Raw genomic sequence first — 12,164 nt, forward strand, 5'->3', positions numbered from 1 at the left:
TGTAGGAAACAGGAAAGAAAGATAAAGAAAGAAATCTCTATTGCCAGAAAAAGATTCAGTCTGCAGCCCAATGTCTGTCTCAGGGCTTCACATGTGTCATTGGCTGTTCTCATAGTTTATTATTTTTAAAACGTGTGTATTTCCTGTCATCTCTAACAGACACTCCAGGTTCCTATTTATATCACCTACACCTGATGATTCAAGGTAAAATAAGTTTCCAGCTACAAATGCCATAAGAGAATTAGTCCATGGCTTTACACTAACTATGAGCAAGGGTGTAATCACCACAAAAGTGCTTCTTTAAAAAAACACTGTCATTCAGGCTGAGACACACCTGTGGGTGAGCAAATATCCAACATGTAAATAGTGACGTTGAATTACACAATTTATTAAACAGCTTAAATTGGAGTGTGGCGATACAGAATGCACTTATCATTCAGTATCCTATTGTATTCTGCCTGTAGTAAAAATACATTAAGTTTTGGTGTTGATTACTGCTGTCCACATAGGAGACGTTTAATGGTAGGTAGTTTCTGTAGGAATAAAAGCTAGCAGCTGTAATTATCTTATTTTGAGGACAAAAAGTGCAACACATGAACTTGAGGGAAGAGGCAGTCTCCTTTGGCAAGTCTCCTGGAAGTCTGTCAGCTGCTGTCAGATCAGTGACCCTGGCCAGTTGCACTGCCTGGTTGCTGCCCCTCTTCTTCTTTGGATGGACGTGAGCTCCTTGGACGCCTTGCCTCGGCCACGACTCAGTTAACACTTATCTGAACAGAAATTCCAATCATAACCCTTGGCTGGCTTTCCCACAGCAGCTAGCTTTCCTGCTTGAGGAAAAAAACTAAGTATGACATTTGAAAATAAAAAAAGCAGAACTGGCCCCAAACTGGAGGAACTGCTGAATCAAATCAGGACGTTCACTTCTCTGTGCATGTCGTCTAAGGAACATATGATTGGGGGCTGCGGTGAGAATCACTTATTCTTGCATCTTTGGCTCAAATTCCAATCAGTCGTCGTAAGTTAACAGTCCTGTCTGTTGTCCTTGCAAACAGGGTTGGGGAACTCTGATCTTTCCCAATCCATGTCATAAACTGTTACAGAATCTTGTTTTGAAATGTTCCAGTGGACATATTTGGCATTGCTATACATTACAAACAAAATATACATTTCCTTAGGCTTTTCACCACAGCTACAGAGTGCGTCTCAATCATGTCCCGGCTTGACGAACAGGGAAGAGAATAAGTCCTAAGATGGAAAGTAGTAGTTTTGCACTGGATTGCCGCACAACAATTAATACTATGTGAGCAATGGGGAATGGGGACCAGGTGAGACTTTTAATTTGAAAAACAAAAAGTGTCCAGAGGGCTATTACAAAACATGCCATAGCACATAAGATACAGTGTAAGATCAGTGGGTAAGAGGTGCATGTCACAGTACTAAACATCTTAAGGTGACGCACTGATATTAACTGAGAAATGCCCACACAGAGTCTCAAGGCGTGGCTTAGACACTGCAGTGTGGGTCTGATTTTTGGAGCTGTATCAGTTGTTTGCAGAGCTTCAGGGAAAGTTGCTGATAGGTTGTGGAGATGGTCTGCTGACTCAGCCAGGCCTGCCGAGTCCTAACAGCCCGTCAAATTGAGCAGCAGCAGTAGCGTCCTCTTCTCCCGGGGAGATAAACTGAGCACGCTCCGACACTGCAGCCCCGTCTCCATAACCCCTTCATCTGCAAGAATGAGGAGAATGAGTGAGAAAGTCAAGGAGATCAGACTGGGTATTGTTACTGTGTGTAAGGGTTGCTGAGCTGTTCTTATTGTTTATTAGATCATTAGACATTATTCACTTGGATCCACAAAAAAAAAAAAAAATCTGGTAACCTGGGATAAATCTATCAGATACCAGCTTGGACAGCAATCCTGGCTCATCAAAATAGGATGATTTTTTAATAGGTTACTAATTTGTTCTCTGGTTATGTAACAGGCTTATTCTCCACAGGGGGTTACCAGATGATATTGTATTACTGCCCTTTTGGTTTTATGAACACATTTCACTAATGTTAAGAACAAGCAATCCGTAGCACTTTCTCTGGGCCTTTTCTAAAGCCTGTTATATTGAGTGTTGAGGCCTAACCCAAGCCATACAATTTTCACAACTCAGCATTAACAGACATACTCGTTATTGTGTGTAGGAGAAAGACAAACGAAGGGTGGTGACTGAGTTATCCTCTCTACCCCATCACCAGCATTAATTTCTTACTAGACACGAGACACGTCGGTTGGGCCATGGGCTGATATGTACATTGTGCTTATTAAAATGGGTTTTCTGTCATGATAAGGCGTTCAGTTTCCCTTTCCTTGAATATTTAGGAAAGATAACTGCCCATGAATCACAAAACTAGATTAAAAATGCATTCAAATGGTTTCACGCTTGAGGAATAATTTGCAAAATATCCGATTAAAATTATAATTGTAAGATTGATCAGATTTTCAGATTAAATGAAGTGTCTTTTCCTGGCTCTCTTCCTCGGAAAATGAATACAATTAAGAGGAGACTGCTATCACATCTCTTCTCAGCTGCCCTAGTAAAACAGAAAAGTCAGCACCCTGTGGCTGCTCCTGCTGGCTCAGATCCCCCCCCCCCCCAACAGCTGAGACACCTGAAATAAGAGGATATTTATTTTCTTGGTACTGTAATGACTTTTTCACATATCACACTCCTGGACAGCCGTGAACGTCATGTGTGTGTTGGCTTATTCATTGTTATTCTGGTCCCATTACCACTAGGTTGTATAAGAATAGTTACAATATTTTCAACCACCCTTCCTATTAGGTGATTCCAGTATTTAGATCACTTCAGCTGGACAGTATTGATTAATAATTAGTCTAATGTTGTTTTTAAGGAAGTGGTGAGGAAGTGATTTTGTTTTTGAGATCATTTAAACACACAAGTCTGTTTGAGAAGGAAAGGCATTGAAATATACATGTGTATGTGCATACAAATATAAATAAACAGACAAATACTGCCATTATGATAGATTTCAGGATGCAACTTGCCGAAGAGTGTTTCTGTACTCGATTCGTAACCGGACACATTTAATCTTCATTAACTAGAGCAGAAAACAAACATGTTCAACTGCTCTCTGTGCTTTGTTAATCTCTGCAGTTAAACAGTAACATGGGAGGAAACAATTGATAAGTCTTACAGTTGTTATCAACGTTACTGGCTTTACAAGAACAAGAACAACAAAATGCGTCAGCCTGAATATTGTTATTCTTTGCTTTCTAATGTCACCTACAGTCAAAGAGGCTCAGAGTCAAAAGGAAGCAAGTATAAAGGTAAATGTGTCTCGACACATAAGAGCAAGCCGACCCCGAGGAGATTTTTTTTTAAACCATAAATTAATGGACCACATACTAAATGTCATGCTTAAAACAAATGCAGCTCGTAAAAGCTCATTGCGAGGCACAGCTGGTTATATAACCTGTAAGCAAATGAATCCCTCTCTCAGCTGAGAAGAATTGTAGGCTTCAGCTCATAGTGCATGAAAGAGGCTGCCATACTTATGATTAATGACTAAACCGAATTTACAAGGACAGGCTTATCTGCCCAGAGTCTCCTTATTTAATCCCTTGTTTCCTCTTCTTCTTCACTGAATAGCTTAGTGAAACTTGGTGCCATGTAACTTACTGAAATCCCTTTTAATAAGAATGACAAAGCTGTTTGAACAGCATTCATACAGCTCTGGTCAATGAAGATCGCATTACTAGCTGCATATATTTCTAGTCTGAGGCTCCTCCCAAAATGAACAATATTCCAATACGCAGTAGAGCAAATAAATTATTTTTAAAAAGTCTCTGAAGGCTATCCTGTACATTTATTAGCAAGTTTCCTGTGTTGCTTATTTATTACATTTTTCTTGTGCATTTGGATGATTTACAAATAGGCAAATTACACTTTCCCTACATGTCCTGCATAGTACAGAGAATGTGGGTTATGAGGCATGACTTTTGCTTTCAGTCCTCAGTTGCCATCAGGGTGGAGAAGTGATGCATCATAAGCTGTAAGAGATACTGAATGTAACCGTTTAAATCACTATGTTTGCTCTCTGTTATCTTGAAGTGCCGGCTTTGGCTTTTGTAAGCAGTAATACACAAAACAGAACTTGGCCTACTTTTACATAGGTTATAATGAATACAAATGGTACCAAACGAAGCTGGTATAGAAGGGATTACTAAAGATGTAAGATGTTTCTTGTTGGAGTTAACTTGAGCAAAACTAATTTGGTTTCAGCTTTTAGGTTAAATTGTGCTCACAGTTTGTTAAAGGAAATTAATGGTGGAATTGGTCCAGGGAAGAATACCTACCTATAGATTACCTTGTTCCACATACAATTATTATGGAAAGGGTTGAGGAATTGCTGTTAGGAAGGCTATAGACCTTCAGGAATTTGAGCAGGCCTTTCTGGTATTGGCAGGCTTTTGACAGATACAGTTAGGTCCATAAATATTTGGACAAGGACAAAATTAATCATTTTGGCTCTGTACAACCACCACAATGGATTTTGTTCCCTTATTGCTGATGTGACTGCTGACAAAAGCAGCAAATGAATTCTGAAGTGTTTATATATTATCTGCTCAGATTCAGCTAAATGCTTCAAAACTCATTGGACGGCGCTTCACAGTGCAGATGGACAATGACCCGAAGCATACTGCGAAAGCAACCCAAGACTTTTTAAAGGTGAAGAAGTGGAATGCTCTGCAATGGCCAAGTCAATCACCTGACCTGAATCCAATTGAGCAGCATTTCACTTGCTGAAGGCAAAACTGAAGGCAAAACGCCTCAAGAACAAGCAGGAACTAAAGACAGCTGCAGTGCAGGCCTGACAGAGCATCAGCAGGGAAGAAACCCAGCATCTGCTGATGTCTATGGGTTCCAGACTTCAGGCAGTCATTGACTGCAAAGGATTTGCAACCAAGTACTAAAACTCACAATTTAATTCATGATTATGTTAGTTTGTCCAATTACTTTTGAGCCCCTAAAATTGGGGGGACCACCTATAAAAATGGGTGTAATTCCTATACCGTTCACTCAATTTGGATGTAACTAGCTGACAAATTGTGTCACTGTCCAAATATTTATGGACCTAACTGTATGTTTCTTCCAGGTAACAACATAATACCTTCCTTACTTCCTGTTGCAATACATAGAACTTCAACTCCCCCGCTTCTTAGAACTCAGAAACCTGATACAGGTCCGTATTAAGTTACATCCCATGTTACAATAAGCTGCTGTTGACGTCTCTTGCCGACTCCGTCTTTGGTTGAATACAAAGCGTGGTGTATGTTATGTGTGCTACCCTGGCGACTTGCCCTCAGCTGGTAGACATGGTTCATGGTTAATGACTTGCAATTGCTATTGTCTGCCTTCCAGAGAACATCATAAAAATTGAATGGGAATCGCAAAACTGAATGAAAATGAGCACACCAACTTTATAGGTTAACATTCAGACTCCTGACTGTTCATTGATCTCAGTCACTGAAATTCACTTCTCTATTTACTACAGTCAGGATATGAACACATCTAAAGATGTCCTGATTGGTTTACAACACTGGGAAGCAAAGGGAATATTCATGCCATCCTACGGGGAGACTAATAGCAGCCATTATGTGTTTCTCAGGCAGTACTTTTGCCAACTAATGCTTTGCTGCTGTACTTTCCACCCTCCAGATAAACACAGTCTGCTTCACTCAGCAAAACTGGCCTGGTGTATAGGCTGCTATAACTGGACGCCTTTCACAATAGAGTTATTTTTGGAAGGGAGGGAGAATATGCAGGTGATCTCAATGCCTTAATTTAGTCCTGGGAAACAAGGAGACTGTTGTTGGTGGCTTCAACTGACTCACTGACTGCATTCCCAGCCAGCAGCTGTAGTGATGTGTAAACAAACCAGGGATGTTTTTCAGTCACGGTCACTAGGTTTAATAGAACTGGGTGGTGAACGGTGGATAAAAGGGAAATTTAAAGGCACTTGCTTTGATCTCATTCACCTGCCTACCCCCAACTCAACTTTTGGACTTACACAGTCACCTCATTCAGAAAAAAACTTGTCTCTGCTCACCAATTTAGAAAATTATTTAAATGTCCGTATGGGGATCTTGGAAAATTATGTTGAGCTTTGAATATGAAAAAACTTTCTTAAAAATTAAATTTGTATTCAATGGGATATATTCATAAGGCACACAGAAAATATTTGAAAAAGAAAACTAATGTAATAATAACATTTACATTTCAGCTAGTCATCCTGACATAATTATGAATGCACTTTACTTCCTTGTGGTTTATTGTTATGAAGAAGGAAAAAACAAAACAGGTTTAAAACAAGTTTTAAAAGCATTTGTTTTTTAAAGAAGATTTATAAAATATTTAAATTTTGTCCTTATTCAGTATTTTGTAGTTGTCTACCTAAATATTACATACGTATTATATTGTTCACATAATTCACAGAAAAAACAAATAAAGAGAGGTAACAATATCCCCAGATTTGTCCTGTGATAAAATGCTGAACCTGTTTTGTTTGTTTGGTTTTTGTGCACGAAACTTTCCACAGTTCGCCCTTTCACAATCCTTTGATGTAGCTTAAGTTTTACTTTCATATAGCTCCTTCTTCCTCATTGTACATCAAGATGTCTCATCGAAGAATTAATCACAAAGCAAAAAGCAAGGCTTGGGCATCTGTAAGGACACTACTCAATTGAAAACCGGTATTGTGTATAGAAAGTTATGACAAATCATTCTTACTGCACATTGCAGAGAAACTAAAATCATGACATTAAAATTGAAAACATCCACTACTGGAACAGTGTTGAGAGTAATAAGCTGACAGGTTATGACCTCATTCTATACCCGTGTGAAAGATAGTTTACATTTCACTGGTGGGAAAGTGCCGGTATGCTGAAGGTCTGTGTATTATAGATAAATCCTGTCAGTTCCAGTACAGCAGATCAGTTTATTTCATGAGTTCATGTTTTCATTTTTTATTTCAATTAGTTACTGCATTTTGCAATTGCATTTTTTCACCCTTTTGTTTAGGTTAAAGAGCAAAATGGTCACCATAACACATTTGTGATAAGTATCAACGTGGTACTTTTGGAGAAAAAAAGGAAAGAAAAGCAGTTACAATTGATTGAAAAAGACAATGAATCAATTGATGAAACACGTTTCCCCTCCCATGCTTTTCACTTTTTTTATGTCGCAGTTAAATGTATAACACACATTTGCAGGCACAAAGCACACAAAACAGAAATGGAACAGGGAGTGGTGCAGGGGAGGGGAGATGTGGGTTTTGAAGTGAGGGCGTAAATTATGAAACATGCAGATAATAGACGGACAATTAAGAACATATGAAAGTTAAAAATGAATTTAAGGATGTAACACCCATCTGACCCAAGTCAGAGTAGGTGTGTCTTGAACGTTGTGTACAATCAACCTGCTTGCTTCCTTCTTTTCTTTCCTATTGTATGTCCTAATCCTGGACATGCAATTTTCATCAGCGAAAACATTCAAAATTATACAAAAGCACAGAGCCAGAACATGGAAGTCTACCAAAATGTTACTGAGTGCAAATTAGCAGTATTACTTTCCCCACTCAAACAGTCCATAGCATTGGACATATAATTCAAATTAAGGCATTTTCACATCAGCTGTTCAAACACTACTGCATTTCTGTTATAAAAGCGAGTTTGTGCTCTTACCAAACTCTCCTTATTTGTCTACTGTAAGCTAATCATTATATTTCCCAACTTGCTAAGAAAAAAGAATATTTAAACTAAAGTGTTTATAGTAAAGCAACTGTTTAGTGAGTACAGAAATATCCAGTAAAATGACAGCTCATCCACATTACACAATATGTAGTGGCACTGTGAGGGGGTGTCCGCAGTGCTGGGATTGATATATGGGGTCTATAAAGGCAGGGTTGTGGTGAAAGAACGGACGTGATGATTTATTTATAGTGCTCCTTGAACAAACCTAATGAGACCGATATAAAACTTAAACAAAAGGCTTCTTTGTGCCCATCTAAAACAGTGAACAGATCCCTCTCCAGATAAATACTAATAAACACACGAGACACCCAGCAACCAGTCCCAATATGCAAATCTGTAATCATTGTCAAAATACAAGTTCATTTCCATAGTCAATCCTATTTCCGATCTCTTTTGCTGCTGCTGGTGCTCTCCCTCTCCTTCACTGGCTCTCGTCTCTTCTTTCTGTCACTTATCCCTGCCTCTCCACCCCAGGGAGCTGTCTGCCTTCCTGTCTTATCAAGGGAGGGATCCACTCACCCGTCATTGGCTCCCCCAGCTATTTCGCCAACCCCAGGAGCTGAAGAATCTGCCATCTTGTAGACAATGGGCCCAAAACAATGCAATAGAATATTTGGGGAATTTAAGTTTGATCTATTCTGACTCTTTAAAAACAGTACAGGCCTCCCCCTTCCCCAAATAATCAAATTCAGCTGCTGAAAATTGTCACGGTGCTTAATCTAAATGTTGGGAGTGTGATGTGTACCCAGGGACTTTCTTTTGACGGTTTATGTGTGAAATTTGAATGGATGTCAGAGGGGAGCTGTACCTCTTTCTGTTTTGGAGAAGAACAATATGCTTTAATCTTTGCCTTCCACCAGGGAGTATAAGCAAGAATCCTGCATTACCTCTGTCAAATATCTCCTCTGCGTTTTGTTTCGATGGGGTTTCATCCCAGAGCCTGACAGTGGGGTTTGTGGCTGTACGTGCTTGCCTCAGCACAAATGCCTCATAAAGGGCAGAAGAAAAATTGAAGCTCCTGTGGATTATAATCAAATTTACCAAAGAAAAGCCATTACTCTTGCTCAAGCTACCCAGATGACATTTCATTAAAAGTTTACTCGGAAGAGACAAAAGGCATAAGGCTGCAGGGAAGAGGATGTGTCTTTACTTTGTTTATCAAACCAGCTTTAGTAAAAGTTAAGCACAACTTTCAAAATGCACATTAAAACAACTTAAAGCTACACAAATGTATCTTCCAGGACAGAAATGTCAATTTTCCCTTTTTCTTCTAAAGAACTGAAATGGTGCTCTATGGGAGTAGTGGGAGGCCTTCACAACACAAAAAGCTTGCAGTCCAGACTGTGAAAATGCAATTTAAAAGCATTCTGTTTAGTTCAGTCCCAAAACCATAGAGTGATCAGTATTTGGATTGCAATATCATTACAATATGTCTTTATCAAGTCATTGATGTCATAATAAATCCACTAAGTGTCAAATAAACCTTCTTAGTATCATACCTTGTTGCTGCTGCAATGCAATATTAAATAGTGGAACCTCCCTGCCCTAGACAGGCTGAGCTGTCATTTAGATTCTGGTTTGAGATTCCTACAGGCTTCTATCAGTGTTGCCCTGCTCTATAGGTTTGAAACCTGGGTGTGAAATGAAGTCTCCTTGACATAGTTTCCTGGCTGACACCCATCAGTATGTTATCCAGCCAGTGAGATATTGGCTTTGCTGAAGGAAAAGGGCAGTCAGCTGTTTCCTGTGAAATACCTCATCTACCTTTCAGAGCATCTCACTTCCTGTCAGAGTAATCACACCATTTACTGTAAAGCAAAAGCCAGGGTAGCACGACGGCGCACAAACACACAAGTGCCACGTACGCATTACAAAAGAATAATAGAACAACAAGCTCCAGTGATAAAGCAAGAGATATTTAGGGGAGTGGAAAACTGAAACTGAAACCAAAACCAAACAGAGAGTTTTTTAGACTTTACCGAAAGTACTGGAAATGTTTCAACAATCTTTTTATTACACAGATATCAGTCTACAATTTACTATACTACATATGTGTGACACTGGGAGTGTCTGCTTCTTGTCTATATTACTTAGTTAGTTTGGGATAAAGTTTAAATGAGTTTGCCACACCCCCCAGAAACTGGTGTGATCATTTACTGCAGCACAGCAGGGGGTCTTTCACAGACAGACTGTATGTTTAGTCCATAGTGCCACTCAGACAAATGAAAGATTAAATCCTTATAACAAGGTGCACTAATAGACACCCTAGTGATTAAAGTGACAGGTCAAGTGAAAGGTGTTCCAAAGACATGCACGGTGTCACGTAGAAAGAAAGCATCAACCTGCTTTAAGGCTGTTCCAGACACACAGGATACATAGCACAAAAACTGTGGTGAACCAGACAAGCTATGAATAAAGTACCCTCACAATGAAGTCAAGGACCAATTCCGTCAAATGAGCAAAATGAACACGTACTATGTCACAATAACTCTGCATGACAAAAATATTGAAACTCTGTATGCTTCAGTAATTATATATAGTATTATTGGATACTCAGGATTTCTTATTATTATTGACATCTTAGTTGACACCCTGGATAAGCTTAAAGTTTATACAAGAAACATTTCAAAGCATTGTGCTTTACTGATTGTGCAGTAATACAATCAGTACAAAATACAATAAGAATACATTCTAGTACAATGAGTTAATCAGTGCAGACAGGTTAAGTCCTAGGTGTGTGCTAAAGGAAGGGGTAGACAGGAGAAGTGGCAGTAAAACAATAGATGTGTTACATAAATAAGTAGGAGCAAGGAAGCATAGTTTAATAAGAAAGTGCATATGAGCAAAAGCGCTGAGCAGCCTAGGAGATTAGGGTAATGAATTACAGGTACAGTCTGAACAGTTGTTCTTGAGTTATCGCTGGATGGGCTGTCCTGACCTGAGTGGGAAGGTCGTTATACGGGTGAGGGTGGAACTGGCCTCTGCTCGTAAGTAAATCATAATCATAATCACATTTGCATGAGCATGACTCAAGGTGGGTAACATTTTTACAATGATATCATTGCCGTTAACTGCAGATCTGAATGCACAAAGCATTATTTCAGTTCAAGTCATCAAGCCACTCAGGTGTGTGTGTCTGACAGCTCTGTCGATTCCTGTCGATGTGCTAAAAGGAAGATGCATATTAGGAATGAGGTGAAAAGTAATGCCACACAGCAGAGGATGCAAAACTGTTAACATGGGCTGACAGGTTGTTCAGGTTATTTGCACATTTGATTTAATTAATTATTTTCCCATAGGTGTTCCCTTAATGAGTCAAACAACAGACCCGCAGACACAAACATGACAAAAAGCAATAATCATTCCCAGGAAGTGTAGCTGCTGCAGCAGATAAGGGCTTTAGTGTCACAGTGGGAGCTGAGAGACAGCTGCAATAAGGACTTCTTAAATGAACATTGTGTTTAGTGTTTGTATTCCCACTTGACTCCATAGTGTGGAATGCACAGCTCAAATATTACTTAATGAGGGCAAACCATATGTGAGCGAGAAAGCCCAGGGCACTCATATGTCCTGTTTCAGACAGATAAGGCAGCGAGGAAGTGCACCGCATTGTACAAATCACATTCTTGCTTGGGTGTAAGACAGGTGAAACCTTAAGACATATCTGAGGATGTGCTTATATTCATTATATGCATTGTTTTGTATCCTTTCATCTTGGAGGCTGAAACATTCAATCATTTTTTGAAATTTGTGTCCATGAAGGCTCAGCGCAAGAAACATTTCAGTTCCAAGACTACCAGTACAGCCCTGTATTGTTTTTTTCTATACTTGTGTAAGTGGATACTGGATGCTGGGGGTAAGATTGTTCTTCTTTCCAGTACACAGGTTCTCTCCCTTCAGAAAGCAATGCATAACTGAATGTCACTGAAGTCTGAAAGGCAGGCTATTCGGCCGTGTTCTGCTTGGTTGAAGACCCCTATTTTTCTGAACTAATCATTCCCCTGCAGGTTTGTCTTTGTTGGCTACAAAACTGAAGCATGCAGCAGGAGGCAGAATATAAGTGCTTTCATAACATGGGAGCTCCCTGCTGTCAATATGACAAGAACGGTTTTATATACAACAATAACACTTCGCCAAACTCTCCACATGCCCTTTTACAAGTATATGATTTAAAGAGATGAGCAAAGTAAAATAGAAGTAAAATAAAAAATACAATAAAATGAGTAATCTCAAACTAAATCAGATGGTTCCCTTTTCCTAGAATACTTCCACAGACATGGTATGATAAGAATATAGGAGTTTTGCAATAGCATCTTCAAAAGACAGTGCTGTGTTAGTGTGTGCT

At 39.4% G+C, this 12,164-nt stretch overlaps 1 long non-coding RNA gene across 1 annotated transcript in view; it reads right to left on the reverse strand.

Annotated features, from left to right (window-relative positions):
• Positions 1-367: 367 nt before the first annotated feature.
• LOC136751790 (uncharacterized) overlaps positions 368-12,164 on the reverse strand; it is a 32,614-nt gene continuing 20,817 nt past the window's right edge. Inside the window, exon 3 of the long non-coding RNA XR_010817071.1 lies at positions 368-1,725. This is a non-coding gene — a long non-coding RNA (uncharacterized LOC136751790). The remainder of the gene's footprint in view (positions 1,726-12,164) is intronic.

The sequence above is a fragment of the Amia ocellicauda genome, chromosome 6, assembly GCF_036373705.1.
Source record: "Amia ocellicauda isolate fAmiCal2 chromosome 6, fAmiCal2.hap1, whole genome shotgun sequence".
Lineage (NCBI taxonomy): Eukaryota > Metazoa > Chordata > Actinopteri > Amiiformes > Amiidae > Amia > Amia ocellicauda.